General features: G+C 28.3%; 1 protein-coding gene across 1 annotated transcript in view; it reads left to right on the forward strand.

Moving 5' to 3' along the window:
- The window catches only part of LOC113376713 (regulator of G-protein signaling rgs-2), a 215807-nt gene that overhangs the window by 121211 nt on the left and 73798 nt on the right, over positions 1 to 20798 (forward strand). The gene's annotated exons all lie outside the window — the stretch shown is intronic.

The raw sequence follows: 20798 nt of genomic DNA on the forward strand, positions 1-20798 counted from the left end.
AAATACATCCCGCTATTCTGTATTCCGATGCAAGAGTGAACTATATATATATATATATATATATATATATATATATATATATATATCTTATATATAAAAACGGAGCTCTCTTTCAAATGTCCAAGTTGAACTCGAAAACGGCTGAATCGATTTGGCCAGTCTTAGTCTTGAAAAATTCGTGCCAATCCAGAGAAAGTCCAAAAGGTGAGAAATAATTTCAAATCCGCGTAGAAACTTTACATTTTTAATTTGAAAATTTTTGTAGAAGCGTAATTTAAATAAAACAATGGACGGTGGCAATTACGTGAAATGTCAAACGCCTCTGACAGGTGATGTTCAATTACGTTTAATAGGATGTTTTACGCGAATATTATTTAATTATGATGAATTTGTAGTAAGTAGTTTTGTTTGTAGTTTTATTTATATACAAAAACGTTAGTAAACGGGCCGCAAGTATTACTAGAGACTCAAAATATAAACTTTTTTGATATGTTAATATGAAAATGCACTTTTTGGCATTTTTTTCTCAAACACGGTACTCTGAAAGATCTTATTTGTATAATTATATGCTCATTGGTATTTATAAAACATTTTCTAGACTATATTATTTTTTATTTATGTTATTTAAATTCAGAACCTAAATTTGGTATAGATCAAATGGACATTTTGTCGAATAACATTTTTCCAGTTATTTCCCAAAATTTATCGCAGAATAGATAGTAATATATGAAGGTCCGGGGTGAAAAAGGTCCACCACCGATTTGTCAAAAATCAGTAAAGTTAAGCATTGTTTAACAACAATATTTGAAAGTAGAGAAAAAAGGATGTATAACCAGCTATAACCTTGATTTGAGAACGGTAATCTTTGAAATGGGGGAGATAAACGGTAATCTGTGAAAATCCATAATACAAGTATTTTTTCTTCCGTTGTTAGTTTTTTAGCATTAGTTAAAAATGTAATTATTTTGTAAAATACCTTCAAAATTATAATAAGGCTTTAAACCTGTTTTCCACCTGGCCGTTTCAAGTTACCCCGCCTATAAGGTAAAAAGGTCTAGATAACAAATTTTTGAAAGACATCAAAAAAGCACATTTCTACAATGATGAAGTAGAAGGCAATTTACTGAACTCAGATAATTATTCGTTCGAAATGTGTCCTTTGTTGTGATATAATTGTTATGGTTTTCACAATATAGTTAATATTTGCTCAAAGTCAAATTGGAATTTTGTGCCTCGCCCTGCTCTACATATATACTTTTTATTAAATTTACTTTAACTCATCGAATGTTACTTGAAACTTTTCAAAAAGCAGGTCAAAGAAATACTTAATTCATTTTTTATCTCTCCTCGCAAAAATTTGAAAATTTTGTATAAGCTCAGTAGTATTATTTACAATTATACACAAAATCCAGAATCCAAAAAGAATCTGAAAGACTTGAAACGTAATCAATAAGTCGAAAGACCAAAAAAGACTTGGATTGAAAACATTACCATGTAATATTTTTGATTCTCTAGAAATGGTTTAGAATATACCTTATTTAGCAAAACAACGTTTGCCGGGTCAGCTAGTTAGAAATAAAAATGACACATTAAAATTTAATATAAAATAAAATTGACATAGGGTAGGGCGGGGCAGAAAGGTCCAATTTGACTTTCAGTAATTATACTGTCTAAACCCAATAAACAACCTTGTAACACATCACACACATCAAACAAGCAACTATCGAACTATGTACAGAAAAAAATTCACATAATTCCTAATTATATAAATATTGTCTTTTTTACTATTTTCTTAAATTTGGTATCTGATCCATTTTACCTCACATACGGGATAAAGTGGGACAACCAGGGGGCAAAAAGATGCAATTTCTTCTATTAAACTTTGAAGGGATTTTACGCTACATTATTGAACCAATGCAAAATATTAATTCTGTGGGTACATTTGTTACAAAGATAACACAGTATATTACATTGATCTGATATTGGTCAGAAATATTCATCAGACGAGCCGGAATAATAATTTATTTAATTACTCTCTTGTAAAATTGCTTTTTTTTTAAACTTTACTATTTTATTGCTTATACCTTTGACAAAGTAAAGGTTCTGCTGGTCCTTTTTATTCCACTCATGTGCTGCTTATCTTCTGATAGCAAAGTCATAAGAATAAAGGTGATGGCAGGTTATGAATTTATACATTTTTTGCCCTCTATTATCAAATATTTTTGTTAAAAAAATCTAATTTTATTTGTTTACGAGATATCCGTGGTAGACCATTAATAATTGGTCTACCCTACCCATAAACATACAAATGTGATTTTTAATGTAAGTAATCAGTAATTTTGGATTGATTTCTTTACATAATTTTATTGTAAAAACAGTCCCTAGTCCTATTGTGCAAAAAAGACATAGCAATTGCTTTCGTAGATTTGGCCTTATCATGTAAAATCATGTCGGTCATTATAATTGGACATAATTTTTTGCAAAAATGGGTTATTATAAGCAACATGTCAATATAAGCGATGTCAATATATCCGACTAGACAGTATATGAAAACCAAACTTCCTAGTGCGATTACGTCATAATAAGCGGTTGTCAATGTATCCGGCGTCATACTAATCGGATTCTATTGTATATATGTATATTTTATATATATATATATATATATATATATATATATATATATATATGTTGTCAAATAATATATGGAATACCCAAAATTGGCGAATATGCTCCTCAATGCACTCTGCCTCTATAAAATTGTCACTTCTCTACAAGTATATTTATTAATCACAGCTAATAGGTCTCAGTCTCAAATATCCACTAACGCATGTAAATGTAGGTTCGTCGAATTTATAATTGAATAAACACTTTACGGTCATATATTCGTTTTCAGTTATTAGGAAGCAATATCAACTATTTAATTAAATAGAATTTTGTTCTTTTACATGCAAGAATTTTATGTACGACTTTATAAAAGTGCTTGCATCTTGGTCTTGCGTCTTGGTTGAGTAGTATTTTAAGGTACGACAGATGTCGCTAGTGGTCGGCGTTGTAACTCGCCTCGCGCAATGCTGCTTGTGCTTTACAGTATATAAGGAAGATAAACATTTGTTCTGTCGGGTGTTGCCTGGTTCGGTGCTTATTCCAATTTACGTATTTCTCAGCATTAAATTCTTCATCATTGAAATTTAATTGAATATTGCTTGAATCAAGCGCAATGCTCTTTTATCAATTTAAGGTCAGAAGTATGAATATGACTCCGTAACCTATATATTGTAAATTGCTTATGTTATATATTAACGGTGGCAGCCAAAAGAAACGTATATTTTTGCCATTTATTTTTGGCCGGAAGAAAAAGTAATAAAATCATGATATTGAAGATAGTTATTTATTGTTTAAAGTAACAAAATAAAATATAATTCTAAAAAAAATTAAAAACGGTGGTACCACAGCCATTTCGGCGAGTCGCGGTAAATCCGCGGCACGCAAAATAACTACAACAATTTTAATTTTTTTTTCATTAGATTTTTCAATAGCATATTTTTAAATTAACATTTCAAAGCGATCATTATAGCGGATTTAGAAAATATCGATATTCATTCAAAATCGTTGAATTTAAAAAAAAAAAAAACGGATAGTAATTTGTTAGTAATTCATGGACAAATTTACATTTAGAAAATCCGCTATGATGGGCACTAAAAAATGTAATTTTAAATATCTTGTGAAATATTCCAATAAAAAAAATTTAAATTGTTGTAGTTGCTTTGCGTGCCGCGTTAAAAATCGCGTTTCCAGAAAACCGCCTTTAAAGTTTTGTAATGAATAATAGATGATAAAAAAAAGCTCAGTTTAATTATTTTTCTATTAATCTAATATTTCAGCAACATACAGATACCATTTTATATTTTTCCCCTATTTTCTTTCCTTGATGATTTTAAGCCAGAGCGTCCTACTTTTCAGAGCGCATCCGTCAAAGACCGTTTGGCATGCTTAAGCCTTTTATAATGGATTTGAAGACAAAAATTACATGTTTAGATACCAATATTAATCTCAATATCATTTATGAAATATTGATTAGACCATCGTTGAAATTATCCCCAGCAATGTCAGCCGCAATAAAGTCAATGTATGTGTTGACTCGCCACATGATCATCTGTTGGTTAAAAATGCTTTTACAGTATATTTATACAATATAAATACTTTATAATAACATATGTTTGTATATTCAAGAAGATACATGTTGTCATGTTGCTTTATTATGTTTTTTTGTTAATATATTTGAGCGGTGTCGGTTCGGAGCAGTCCGACGCGCATGGAAAAAAAGCTCATAATTACATGTAAAAAAGAAAGTTTTAAGTATAAAATAATTTAACTTCATATTCTAAAAGGTTCAAAGTATATTTTAAACCTGAATTTTTTTTGTTTTTCGAAAAATCTACAGTGGTGTAACCCCTTAACGTGGCGCTCTCATCGAACAGTGCGCATAATTGTGCGTCGTGCGATTCGAGCTCATGACTAATATATTTGTCATTATTATTTTTTTTTTCATATATTCGTCGTCCATGTAAGTCCCGTTATCTGAGATATCGGATGCAAAACTTTTTTCACAAAATTGAATATTTTATTACAACATTTCATTTCTTTATTTACATAAACATGCATTACATAGGTATTAAACTAGGAACGAATTAAACTCTATTTTATGATTGCTGTGTAGTCAGGCGTTTTATATAGAAAACCTAATCTTGGAAACGCATAAACCCCTAAAAACAAATCTTATAAGTGTATGCTTCTGATGTGTCATAATGGCATATGAGTGAAGTTACATTTTATGCGTAAAACGCCTGATCTCACAGCAAATACATAGCATTTTGACAGCTTTTAGTACCATTTAACATGAAAAACGCAGCGTAACTGCCATAGCCTTGCCATAACATTGGTCTATTTTACGACAGAATTGGCCCATAAATTTGTAGTACATTTGTAGTACTATTTTTTGGCTTACAATGCGCCGTTTAATTGCCATCGTATGTTTTACATGACTGTATGGTTGCGTATGCTAAGGCAAATATGTTATTACTATGTGTTCTCTTCAAATTATATATATTTCCAAAAATAGTGTTCATACATAATCTTACTAATACTTATATGATTACTTTCTTGCCGCATGGATTTTAACAGGGCAAAATGGTGAGTTTTCTTGCATATTTTTTTATTAAAGTTACTCTTGTATATACGAGTACATATAGTTATGAAAAGAATGTGGAATATGTAATGTAAACATTCAAATTGTGTGTGCTGATTTTAATCCGTTGTTTATTAACGTGTTTACATATCGGTGCGTACAGAAAGTCTTCTTTATCTTATTATAAACTTATGTTGACAAGGCTTTCGAGTAGAATTGCATGATCTTGATAGATTACTTTTCATTCAACATAAATGTATTTGCTTGCAAGTTATCTGAGTGCAAATATATAATACATGTCTGTATAAACGCTTACTTAGGAGCGTATGTATTAAATATATTATCGATTTATAAATACACACACGCTTGCACACACACACACTATATATATAATATATTAGGGTGGTCCTTAATATGGACCACCTTGGACCATGAATTTCCTTGCTCCCAAGGTCTCAAATGCTTCCAAATTGATAAAAAAAATTCTCTGAAAGTTTAAGCTTTTAATATTAACTTTAAGATAGTCTGCACTCCGACCAAAGTTTTTATGAAAACAACAAGGGTAAAATTCCATTTGTTTTATAACTTAGCGACAAGTAAATCAAAATTTTTAGAATAACATTGTATTTATTTATTTTGATCATAAATAAAAAAATTACAACAAAAATCTGATATATTTCATAATATAAGTGTTTACTTAGGAACAAGAACCGAAAAGCTTTGGTTGGAGTGCGGACTATGTTAGAGTTAATATTAAGAGCTAAAATTTTCAGAGAATTTCTCATTAAGGATTGTACAATCATTGAAATGTTTCTTTTCTGAACAATTAGTCTTATAAATAAAATACTATTAGTTTTTTTGTAGATATTTAATTACGACGTTTCGGAACTAGATATGTCCCATAATCAGTTTTATTTGTCAAAAACAATTTTTACTAAATCAAACGTAAAGGTGTGAACTATATATCTTTTTCAAAAAAAAAAAAACATGTGGAAAAATCTAAGAAATTGAGAAACAACAATTATTTACCTACAATGTTAATCTATAAATCTATATCAATCATTTTTTGTCGAAGGCGCTTGTAAAAACAATTTTTTGAGAATATTCGAAAATTTTGAATTCACTTCACTTCACTTGGTAAATGGTTGTATCCATAAATATTCCTTTATAAGTTTTTTAATATTCTGTAAATATCATCATTAATTGAAAAAAAAAATCATTATGATTTTTTTTTATTTGTGATCAGTCATTGAATTTCTAATATTTTAAGTGAAACTATTAACATTAATCGCCACGATAATATCAGAAAAATTTTCATATGAGCCATAGTAACTACATAATTTACTTAAAAATGTTGTGTCAAACTAAATACTGATGTATCAAAAAAACATTTTTTTTCTCTAAAATTTCTGGAAAAATACTATTTTTTATGTCAGACATTTGCTGACATGGTTATGTCAGACATTTGCTGACATGGCCTCATTCTAAAACTTTTTCTCTATGTATTGTAGTAACAACAAAAAAAGCGTATGATCTATTAAATATCGCTAACAGTTATATTTAATTTAATAATATTCTTTGCGTTAAAATTTTATTTTAAGTCGGTCTTAGATAAGGCTTCTGCTATTTAACCAGACACAAAATAAATTAATAAAAAATAGTCTAAAAATATTAGATTACACTATTTCAAAGAAAATTCATTTAATAGAATTTATGAAGTATTGTTTTCGCATTTGTTATATTTTGATGTAATGCTATTAGAATGATGTCGCTTACTTACAGCTTTTTTATGATTGACATTAAAATTGTTATTTAAAAAAAATTCTGCATAAATAAATAACATAATCCGGGGTCATTAATATTGACACTATTGAATAATTTACATTATATTAGTTTTTACATACTTTGTTAATTTTTCAATACTTTATTTGATTTTATGAACAACTGCCGTAGAATTTAAGTCGGCATTTTTCACGCAATTCGCTGTTAAGAAAGACATAATCTCGTTTTCAATTTCTGACAAATTTTACTATTTGACATACTTCAAATCCATCATTAAGTTATATCCATTGGTAGAGATAATTTTGCAATAGGTATACTATATTCTGGGTATACTTTCTTTTATTGTAATAAATAAATATTTTTGTTAAACTAAAAACTAGCAGAATTGATTTGATACTATGTTTTTCATTATCTTCCGATCTAATTTAGACGTTACGATTCACCATAAGTCTATTTAATGTTTAATTCGATGTGTCTTCTATGAAATTCTTAAGAAACGTATTCTTATGAAGCATAAAAGTGAATAATAAATGCCTCATTACTTAGCTTTTAGTTCGAGTTAAAACTGTTGTGAAACTGCTCGAATGCACTACGTGATATATTAAAGAGACTTACAAGTTTTTGCAAAATATGGAGAGAAATTTAAAATATATACTCGTATAGTAGCGGGAAATTTAATAGTACTTACTTTTGATCAAATTTGTTATCATAAATTTGTATGTTGTTACGATAATGCTTTTTATTCAAGTCTTTTTGAGAATTTATTTATTTAAAAGATCTTCAGCTATTAATTTGCAAAAGTTCAATATAGTCAAATAATTGTATAGTTTTGAATTTGACTTCGTATTTATTTTATTATTAAAAATATTTTTTTATGGTTAACGTGCAAAATTGTAATTCGACTCATCTATAATGAACATATTTGAACTATATAGATTTCCATCTAATAATCAAATAAATTGTTACCAAATATTTAGTTTATAATAAATAGCCTTAAAATGTATAGGAAAAGCCATAATAAAATGTATTGATGACAATAATAAAGCCAGAATTATACGCGATATGCAATCCAATAATAGTTTTGATTTGCTATTTGATTTGATTTTATAATGATTTTGACTATATTAACCATTGCAGTACAAAATTAAACTACATATCACAGAAATTGAAAACGCAAAATAAAAGTGGGTGGAGAAAAGTTTAATTTTCACCGCGTTTTTAGTCATTCTAAATCGTTTGACACCGAAAATGAGAAAAATATGCGTATGCGTACAGAATTCAAAATACTATGAAAAATTTATAAAGATTTCAAAGTTGGATTAGAAATACGCTAATAACAAAAAGAGTGCGCGTAAGGTTCACATGCGATTGAAGTAAAACTTATTTGCTACTGTACAAGGTGGTATTTAAGTAAAAATAAATACATCATAAAACAATTTTGAATAATGTTTATTAGTAATATGGTAACACTCGTGATGTACACGATTATTAGTGTCAACCATTACACACATTTATATAATGATAAATTATAAATTATATATTTATAATAGCATTATAAATAATATTGTAATTAAAGTCGTACTTCAAATATGACATGATCGGTTTGTCATTGTAATTAGCATTTAGAAATGAACCTTAATTATAGAGAAATGAAGTAATTGCTGATTAATAAATTCTATAATATTCGTTCACATAGTGGATTATGTTAAACAACGTCTAAACAAATATTGTTTTTGCAACTTCACTCATCATGGAATTGTGTTTGAAGAACTTCATGTAATTAATATTAACATACATTTATTGACTGTTTGTATTTTTTTTACTTTTTCGCTGGCGATATAATCTCAGTCTTTGAACAGCTGTAATATCTGTCTTGTCTAAAAATATTTTCTATTTTAATAACTTCAAAGATTTATAGAAACTACGAATAACATAAAAATAATTTCTAATTAATAAACTTACTAATTACTAATCTTAATAATCAATATTTTCAAGAAACAGGGTAAAATATTCTTCTGATTCAGGCATTTTTCATTAAATCAAGATTTGTGTTACGATGTAACTTTAAAATGTTTATTTATTAATGCCGATATTCTTGTTGATATCGAAACGCATACAACGTTGATGCCGGTACGCATACAACGACAGATCTCTATGCACATACACGACGACTAATCACATTCGACCCGTATTGAAATGATTTCATCGAAAGTGAACGACGTACAATTCTGTCGTAACGGACTTCCGTTGCATTTGTACGGACTTACACCCTAGTCGCGTCGAAAGAAGTTTTACTTCAAAAATCATGTTAAAAGCACTAAATGTTACATTTGTTCAGTTATTAAAATTTTTCATTAATACCATATTTTACATCTTCATATAAACTAAAAACATATGTAACAAATTCACATACTGTCGCCGCATATTAAAATAGAAAATTGCAATTTACCATTCATAAAGTATAAAATCTCATTTAAATTTGGCTTCAAAATGGATGTATGCTAAACATATATCATATGTGACAGAATGAAAATATGGATTTAATAAACAGTTCTGTCAGTTGTGTTAATGCAAAATATTTCTGGCATGTACCGAAACTATTTTATAATTTGTATGCCATATTTTTTCTACTTTGAAATATATCCAAAATAGTACGTTTTCAACAGTTCAACAATTTGTTATAATGTCACCCGGCAGACTTGCTCGTGAAAATGAATAGTTGAAATTAGTTTTTCGTAATATATGCGAAATATATATAAATGAAAAATGTATAAATGGTTGTAAACTGCTGCGCAATAGAAATATTCCAAACTAAAATCATTATGAGAAAATTTTCTCATTTAAACGCCAGCAAAAATTGTGCATTTACTAGTTACTCACAAAGAAACGGTTTTTCTGATCATTATATAAACCAGACATCGAAATTTAAGGATTCAATTAGCTGCATTCAGATTTTTTAAATTGCTACAGTGATGAGCACAATTTGAGCTCTTCTCCTAATTTTTGTGTCAAATGATTCAGAATGACCTGAAACATAGTTTGTTCAATAAGTGTTTTTTTATGTCGAAACCGCTTCTTTGAAAATTGAAAATGGTTTTAGATTGATGAACTATCCTTGGACCAATTAGATCATTAACTTATAGAGTGTGCAATTATGCTACTTTTTATCCATGGTGAATTTTATTCTTTTTAGACATTATTATGATTTGAAGTAATTTTTTGCATTTATTCTTTTTAGACATGATTATGATTTGAAGTAATTTTCTGTATTTATTCTTTTCAGACATGACTATGTTCTGAGGTAAATTGAAAACAAATATGAAATTATTATGAGTACAGTTAAGATTTTAATAAAAAAAATCGAATAAATATTTTTGAAGGTTTTTCAAATATTAGAAATTATGAGAAATATTGGAAATTACAAAAAAATTCAAAATTCTATAAAAATGCTATGTTTAAATTACTTATTTCTAATGAAAATCATGGAAAATAGAGGCATTGAAGAGATGGCAGAAGCATTGGCAAATATCATCAATATTTAAGTGAAAATTCTATCAAGGTTTTATTGATTTTGTTAAAAAAAGAACCATGGTTTTACTAAAATAGGGTTGAAAGTAGAAACTTTATTTAAAACTACATGAATATAGTAAGATGATAATCATGGATATTTTCTGGAACATCTGTAATAAATATGATAGAATCAAAAATGTTCGAATGTGGAGCTTTTAGAACACATAATTTTATTATGTTTCAGATTTCGAAAAAAGAGAAATCATTTTTACTGAATGAACTATACAAAGAGAAGAATTTATTTAAACTATTTAATTTATTCAATTTAATTTTAAATGTTGAATAGTATAGAGTGATATACAGTTCTTTAGATAATTGTGAAATTGAAAATATATAAACTAAGTACATGGTTTGTTTGCAAAATAAATTTATATTAAAAAACACTCTAAATGATAGGCACTTTAAAATAATAGACTTAGAAATAATCTTAAACTAGATTTTTATTTAAGTTTGGCGGGAATAAGCTACATATTATAACAATTGCATAAATAAGTTCTAAAACTAAAATTAATATAAAATGTTTACATTTCTAATATTATAGAAAAAAGATCAAAATTTTACTTTCATAGTCAGATTTATCATTTTATATTTCTCTTTGGATCTGGTTATTATTATATGAACACATTTAGAAATTGCATTGTTTAATTTAACGGTGGAGATCAGAAGGCACACTTGTAGTTTTCCTTTCTAGTTATGATAAAATTTAATTAGTATTTTTCACTTAATTATTTTTTCAGCAGTGCCTGCAAAAGGCACTTGACATTACATTTTAGATGTATAAACTTAAGTAAAATTTGTATATCACTACTGTTTGATGATAAACAAGGGAGGCAAAGGAACTCAAAGGAACTGTTTGATATCAAGCTGACCGGGTTGGGTATCGAACAGGAAACCAGTGGTTGCTAATCCATATTACATAGCACGGGGTGAATCATTTACTCCGAAACCCGATCAATACGTAAATTTTTTATTTCAATAAAATCTAAAGATATTAAACAATTTTCATCTTCGATTTTTTGCGATTAAAATAGTTTTTTCTAAATAAAGCTTAATTTGCTTAAATTATGGATAATGTAAATTTCATCAATTATTTATATCTCTGCAATAAAAACACGCAATTCTCCTTCCATTGATTGAAAATTATAGTATTAAACATTAAAATAGGTGTACAAAAGTGGAATAAATCATGTAAATAATAGATTGCTTCGTACATTTGAATATGATGTGTATCATTGATTTATCAAAACGATTATAGACTCAATTTTCATTGACGCATTCAATGACGTACCTAAAGATTTACGTAGTAGCTGCTCTTGTAATATGTAATAGACATTCGTAAATATTTTAGGTAACAGTTTCTACGACAATATTCATAATTCGAGTACGAAAATTATACAGGTTGAAACATATTTTCAATATTGTCTACGATGATAGCTTTAATAAGGCCATTGGTAATAAATAACTATTACATAGTTTTGAACTTCAATTTATTAAAAGAAATTATTTGCATATTTTTGGTTTAAATATACATTCTTTTCAACCCTTTGGCTACGGCGGTGTTTTTTTGCAGAATTGACACTGCTATACGAGCCAGTGGGCCCTATTATTTTTTAAACAAAATATTTTAAGATATTCCAAATTCTGGAGAACTAAAAGCCACAATGACAAAATAAAATCCTGACTAATTTAACGTTGAGTTATGTTTATTAATGTTTGGTTTAAATCTACTCAATATTAAAAATCTGTAATAAAATCGTATATGCACTTCACCTCGTAGATAGAAAACTATATTTTGGCAATTATTGCTGGTAATGATAAAATTGTAATAAATTCAACTAAATATTTTGAGATTTATTTTTTGTACGTTTTGATATTATTATCTTTATCATTTTTTTTCATTTGTTTAGATTTATGCCACTTAAAAAAATTTAATCACCCAACAATTTCACAAAAACTGCATCTTATTATGATATATTTACAACTCTCCTTGTCTTAATAAACTACTATATATTAATTATGAAAATGCACTTATTACATCTTTTCTATTATTTAATCCCTAATCCTTATTTGATAGTTTATAATAGTATATACTGTGGGTTTTGGCAATTAGTAATACCTAATACCTATCCTTTTTGATCAATGATTAGAGAGATTTAAGAAAAATCTTTGTATTGAAGTAGGTCATAGTATCCAATTACATTAAGTCCTTGAATTATTATATACACATACACTACTTATATTTTTCTGGGAAATCTAATATTCAGCGAGTATGATCTCCGAATAAAAAAGCACCTTGCACAATTTTATGAAAATGTTTTTATTTCAACATATATATTCGACGTTCTGGAGTTTTGCTAAAATTATAAAAAAGCCTTTTAAACGGAAATTTATAAACAACTAGAGATGTATGGCATTGTGCCTTAAGGCAAATTGCTGGAACTTCCCGTACTGTAACGAAATGTTCGAGGTATATTAAATATTTTCAAATAGATTATTATTAATATTAATATTAATATAAGAATTATATAAACTGAATTGCAAAGTTGAAATTATTTGTTTAAAGTATATTAGAACTTTAGTCAGAATTAAAACTAAAATCTGAACTATTTTTGATATATAAAAAAATAAAAAAAAACGAAAAAAAAATTAAAACGATTGTTTTTCCAAAAGCAATTATTTTGTTAAAACAAGCAGAAAGTTTTTTGAATCATTCAAATCTGACGCTTAATTCTCTCAAAAACTTCTATTTTTAGCTCTGTATCTTCGAAATGGCTGAACTGCCTTTGCCAAAACTAAGCAGCACATCTCCCTATCAATAGCAATTGAATGTTTTTTTTAACCATTCAAATCGGTTGATTCGTGCGCTCCGTTATCTTAAAAACTAAATTACCATTTTTGCACTTTTTGCCCCGTATTTTCGAAACGGCTGAACCTGCCTTGGATAAGAACTAATCAGCATGTCTTCTTATCAACAAAAATCGAATGATTTTTCAAGCATTCAAATCGGTTGATTCGTGTTCTCGCAATCGTCGAAGAACAATTGTATCCGCACATACACACACATACGCGCGCACACACACACATACATTCATTTTTTTGTAAGGTATGTCAAAATGTTCAGAAGCCTCTGAAAAGTAAAGATGTTTGAAAATTTTCATTTTTGATTTTTTGCGATTACTATAATTTACTATGTGGGTAGTCAAAAAAAAGTTTTGTAACCAAACTATCTGCTCAAATCAACCACGCGCTATTGGAATAGCAATACAAGTATTGGTGGTAGATTCAAAGATAATCGTATATGACAATAATACCCCACTAGGGGTATTGGTATTTTGCCTTGAGGCAAGTTACATGAACTTTTTGATATGTGTAAATAATCGGCATAATCAATAAAAAATAAATTAATTTATGAGTGATTAAAATTAATCCGATTTATTTTTTTACACATAATTGAAAACGAACGAACATATTAACTCGGAGTATTTTCTAAAAACAAATTTTCAAAAATCAAAAATTTTTGTAATTGAATCAGTTTCCGTAGGACTTTAATGGTTTAGTATGTTCATTAAGACCAAGTAATTCGTCTAATTATAATTTTAACAAACGTCTATCCTTAAAAAAATAAAAATAACTTATTTTCTCAAACTTTGATGAATTTTTAAAATTAAACTACTTGTCGTAAGGCCATAATATTTCAGTAATTTCTATAAAACCATGATATATATCGCCAAAAAAAGTTTCATAAAAATCGGCTTAAATTTTTTTTTCACCAGTAATTACAAGAAAACAGCTCAGTAGATTTTCACCTAAAACTAATCAGTATCATTCCCAACTAATATTTTTTTAACCGTTTTTGATTCTTTGAAATAGATTCGGTAGTATGAGCTTAAATGTGGCCGAAAAGTTTAACACTTCCATATTACAAAGAAACGGCTCGGCAGATCGTCGCATAAAACTGACAAACGATAGTCCTCATTGAGATACATCAAATGTCTTTTAAATTCCTGATATTGGTTTAGGCGTTAAAACGTCGATTTACGGCAAAAAATCTGTTCACACACACACACACACACATACTTTTTCCAAATTTAGTCTCATTCGATTCAGAATGGCTTCCAACGCCAAGAAAACATAAAATTAGCGAATCGGATTTTTTGATGAAGACATAAACTTCTCCTTCGGGAAGTTAAAAATCTCGTGTATAAGGTTCAGATTAAAGTACCCAACTAGAATCAACTTAATTTTCCTGTCTCCATCAAAAAGAAAACTGATCTGATCGTAAACCGTGCGTCCCTTCCTCCTCGTCAGTTGGCTTTCCGGATGCGACGATCTGTTCGTTCCCATGTGATCGCCAAGACATCAGAACTCACAACTGACTTCTCCTTAACATAAGCCGTTTATGAGAAATGTGTTTCATTCAGCGCCAATCGGGCGTAGCAGTCAAGCTGATCGGAAAGTTGGCTCCTCGGCCTCAGTTTGCTCGCGTGCGACGCGACAGTATCGATACTGAACTCTGACAGAATATTATTACTAATTGATAGTGTCGACGGACGTTTAAAATAATATACAGTGTAATAATTTGTGCAATAATTGTGTGCTTACGGTAATACCGAGTGTAGTGATGTGCTGTAAAATTAGATACGTTCAGTTTTTGCTTGTACTTCGTACTGCTGAGCAATAGTTTTGTTACTGGAGTTTAAACCCTTTTTTGTAGTGCTAACTAAAAGTAATAGTTTTTTTTAATTTATTTATTTATGGCTTTTAATCTTTCGATCATTTCGTCAGTTTATTATTTGTCTACATTTATTTACAATTCAAAGCTTATAAATCAATCTTAACACTTTCGGGACGGCACCGATTTCAAAACAATCTACTTTACCGGCTGTAAACTTGATTTTATTGTGTATGTTGTGCAATTTGTTTGATCGGGTTATGCAATTTGTTTGATAAAAATTTGTGGTCATTGAAGGACATACTTCTATAATATTAATTTATTTTTGATCATTTTATAAAGAATGGTGACGTTCAAAACTATTTCCAAAGGGCATAGCTGGTTGATTTTGACATGTTTTACAATCAAATGTTATTCGCCGCCTTTTTCCTGGTGCTTTTCTATCAGAACAGACAATACAATCCCTTTTTCTTTCACTCGCATTTAGAATATGCCACTGATTAGTCAGTATATTTGGTCATTTTTTTGCTGCCATAATAGTTTATTTTTTCTATTATATTGTCTACTAATTCATTTATAAAATATAAAGTAAAATAATCTATTGGATGTCTTATATTGCTTGGTATTTGTAGTCGGGGTGTCTCGATGTCAAACTCGATTATTGAAGGAGAATCGACACATTCGCTAATGTCTTTCCGCTCTTTATTTAATTTGTCGAACTTCTTCTTTTTGTTGGTTGGATAATATTATCATCACATTCATCACTATCATCTATCAACTATCATCGTAATTTCGTAAAATTTGTCTGTATGAATGTGTATTTGAAACTCATCTTCACTACTGCTTAATTCACAAAATTCACCAGTCGTTTTGCCATATTTAAAAGCGCTCGGTCGTTTTAAATATTAAAAAAAAGATCATATAACAAAGAAAAAGGCTAAAAATACTACTAAAATAACTTAAAATTATTTTCAAAATTCAATACTGTTTATCACTGCTATATGTAATTTATTCAACTTTTCAATGCAAACTGAGTCATTGTTTATAAAATAGCCTGTGCCTCACAGAGTATGTTTGTCCACTGAGGTGGACAGCCGTCCCCAAAGTGTTAATACTAGTTATATACTTATACATAATTTTGTATATGTCAACGTTATTGTAAGATATCAACACTTGTGAGTTTATAGAGAACACGATTCTTTTCTCCTGTAATATTTTGTACATGGTTTTTCTTTGTTTCATGTATATTTTACATTTCCAAAAAATATGGTCTATTGTTTCTTGTTCTTTACCACACTGGCACGTGGGATTTTGTATTATTCCTATTTTTGCAAGACGGGATTTGCTTCTTGTGTGCCCGAGTCTTAGTCTTGATATGGTAGATATAAATTTTCTGTCCTCTTTTATATTTTTAAACTATGTTTTTTGTGTTATCTTCATATTTGCTAGAGCGTATGTTGAGCCCTTTTTACTTAAAAATTTTGAAAACTCTCCGTGCCAAGTTTTTAAACTATGCTCTTTAAATAATTTTTCGTTCAATTTATTTGAGTAAATACTTATTTTTATCATAACCATAGTTAATTGTTTGCAATTTATATTACTCTACAATGACACAACGAACTTATTAAGCTTACAAACTTACTGCTTTGTCAAGTCAGCAATCTTATTTTTGCTATTTCTATTACTTTCAAGTCTAATATTTATAATTTGCAGTAATTTCACTATGATCATAACCGAGAAATTATCAATATTTTTACTACGTGTTTTTTAAAATTTTGTAACTTACTGTGAATAAAATTAAAAAAAATTGGTCTAAATTTAGGACAACCATAATATATATATATATATATATATATATATATATATACGTATATATATATATGTTAAGGTGGTCCTTAATAAGGATGTTTTCGAATTTCCTTGCTTCCAGGTGCTCCAATGCTTACAAATTGATACAAAAAAATTCTCAGAAAGTTTTAGCTCCTAATATTTACTCTAACATAGTCCGCACTCCAACCAAAGTTTCTTGGTTCTTCTTCCTAAGTAAATACTTATTTTATGAAATATATCAAATCTTTATTGTAAATTTTTTATTTATGATCAAAGTAAGCAAATACAATGTTATTCTCAAAATTTTGATTCACTTGTCGCTAAGTTTTAAAACAAATGGAATTTTACTTATGTTATTACAATAGAAACTTTGGACTATCTTAAAATTAATGCCAAAAATCAAAATCACTATAAAAAACCCTTTTTGTCAGTTTCTAATATGATGAATAACAAACACAATGAACGAAAAATAATTATTAATATATTTAATATCAAATCATAAGAATAATAATTTATTTCAATAATAAAACAAATATGAAAAATAACTCTTTTAAATATTGCATTTTCTTTATAGATTCAAATACGCCTTATTTACATTTATGTTTGAAACAAACTAGCTTATACGGACATAAAATTTAATTTTGGTCATAAAACGCGGAGTCCCCATCTTATCTATTTCTGTCATAGATTTGAAATACTTGTAATAGAGTTTGTAACTGTAACATACGTATTAATCAATTAATTAATATTTAGATTTGCATTCATATTTTTAAGTTATAAATTTTATTTTAACTTAGGAGTTATCACTAGTTTGCTTTTTTATTTTATTTTTTATAAATTAATTTTTTTCTTATTAATAATAATTTGTATAAGTATATTCATTATTATCACACTTCTGTTATAAGCATTAATTTTACATAATTATGAAAAAAAAATCTAAATCTATCACTTTGAAATTTTTGTTTAAGTTCTTTAATTAAAAGTGCAAAGCAAAGTATGAATTATAGCATATTTTTAGCAATGATAATAAATTAATCGTCAATCTTGCATCAATATTTGCCGAATGTTGGTCCATGTGTCTCTGAATTTTGTCTTTTTTTGCAAGATAAATTTTAAGTTAATAGTATTTTAAAACTTTGAAATGAAGAAGTCGAAATCGAATACAGTTATCGAATTTTATCAGAGTAACAAAAATGGACAAAATTATTTTTAATTCAAAATTTGCTATTAACAAGAAATAGTTAATGTAAAAGTAAAAGTATTAGATTCAGAGGCAATTCTCCGATAAAATAGATCGTAACAACTCTGTTGCGCTTTTTTCTTCATATAGAATAGTAGTAAAAACTGTCAACATGACATTTGGCAGTCAGGAATTTTAGATATAAAATCCAAACTTTAAAACGCATAAACGCCCAAAAAATAATGTTGACATAACTGCATTCTCATGGCATTTATAACACATACACTTTGTTAGGTTTTATATGTGAAAGATACATAGAATTTTGACAGTTTTTAGTACCAATTTATATGATAAAAAAGACCATAACATACCTTTTATATCACAACACTATAGTCTATTTAACCCTCCGTCGGTCGGATATTTTTTCACCTTCGAACGGTCGGAAAGGTCTGGCTGGACCACCATTCATTTTACATGCATTTATATGGGATAAATGAGTTTTTGGTGTCTTATGTATTAACGATTATATAAAAAAATCAAGAAATATAAAAAAATCGTTGCTTTTTTTGTTAATTTTTCTGTTTTAAATCAATATTTATCCTTTTTCGGCGCCTTTGAAATGAATGTGTGCATTACTCATCCGATTTTCAGTGTTTGCGATTACCTATAAGTTTGGTAGGTTTTCAAGGAAGTCTCGTCATGAAAATACTAACATTCATGTTACAACACATAGCAAAGAATATAAACAACGCAGTTTGAATAGAAAATACCATGAAAAAAGACAAAATACTGGTTTACATATATCAAAAAGCGTATATTTCGTACAAAATGTATGGGTGGTCTAGACAGACCTTTCCGACCGTTCGAAGTATAAAAAAGTTAATATCCTTATAATTATCCTTCTGTACACTTTTTCGTCCTGATTTTTTCATTGATCGACAGCTAATGAAACTTTAGGAAAAGTCAAGAAATTTCAAGTCGATAGGATTACTAGAAGTATTTTTTTTTTTAATTGAAGTCGAAAAAAGTCTGGCCAGACCACGCCGACCGACGGAGGGTTAATCGGAAAATTGGGCCACCAGTCCGTTGGTTCGATAGAATGTCTGATTAATTCAACATTCAAAATTCTGAAAATATGAAATGTAAATGTTAAATTAATAATAATATAATACTAACAATAATTCTTTTCTTAATATGGAAATTCAAATTATTGATTGAAGTGTTCTATCATATAGTATAAATAAGCTGTTATAGTATAAACAACTCTCAGTCCTTAGTATTTACACTATAATTAGTAATTGTTTTGAATCAGTTTTGCCTCATGCTTTTATCAATTATATTTATACTAAGTCATAGTTCTAAATTATTTTTATATCATTCTTTCATCAATTATATATTATTCAGTTAATTTAACTTATATATTTATTCAGTATTACTATCGCCATTGTATTAACTCAAGTACGATTTCGCAGCTTTTGATTAGGTGATGTATTCAAGAACGTGTTGTCATACCTTTGAATATGTTTCGTATTGCGTGCAAATTTTAGTTAGCAAATGGTATTAAGTCAATAAAAACGAAACGAGTGAATGTATAATATAATGTTCTGAAAAAATTCACAACGCTTCCATTCCATCGCGTGCGAACTTAGAACTTGCGGTGGCTTATGTTTGCTGACTTATTTATTTTTGACTTTATTGCTTGTTAGTCGCTCGAGCAGTATACAAACCTTAAAAACGAACGTTTAGTTCTTCTAATGCGTATATCATAGCGCGAAATTAGCCACGACTTCAGTTTAACGATTGTTTTTACATTTTACATCAATTTACGAGGAATGCTATTGAAAAATATGAAGAGAAAAAGGTAATTTTTGGAAGAAATATGTTCACGCACAAACTGAGCACAATATGACAAAAATTAGTTTCATTAGTTTAGATTGGAATATTTTTTTCACTTTTGTACATTATATCTCATTTGCAATTGCACGTTACTAGATAAGCACATATATATTTTACATATGAACCCTAACTGGTCTTAAATCTGGTCAGTTTGGGCGCACAAGAAAAACAACTTTATTTAAACACTATTATATATCGATTTTATAAAATTTGCTATTGAAACAGCAATGCTGTCAAGGAATCGTATAAGTAACACTATAATTACCCCTGTAATTAGTGGCTAGAATTATGGTATATCAATCATAGGTCTTACGTTTGATACCCTTCTCGGCATCCTGATGCCAAGCTACATCGTTTTTCACTTGAAAATATAGATAGCAATATGTTTTCCAGTGAAAATTGCCCTGATCCGGCATTGCTGCAACAATAAACAATTCATCATTCTTACAAAAATTGTAATACTAAATTTTATCAGATACAATGCCAGTGCTTGGGTTGTCATCTAAAAAATCGACGTAGTTAGTTGAGTCAAATCATCATAGCAACTTATAAGACCCTTAAGTTTTGATTGCATTTCAAATAATATAAAGAAATGTATCTTATCTTAAGGTGTGGGCTTTAATAAAGACAGTGTCCCTCTAATTACATTATTAATTTTTCATAGAATTAATAATTATAGATAT

This window comes from Ctenocephalides felis, unplaced genomic scaffold, assembly GCF_003426905.1.
Source record: "Ctenocephalides felis isolate EL2017-DRISC unplaced genomic scaffold, ASM342690v1 CF-g0.4_SCAFFOLD_01886, whole genome shotgun sequence".
Taxonomy (NCBI): Eukaryota; Metazoa; Arthropoda; class Insecta; order Siphonaptera; family Pulicidae; genus Ctenocephalides; species Ctenocephalides felis.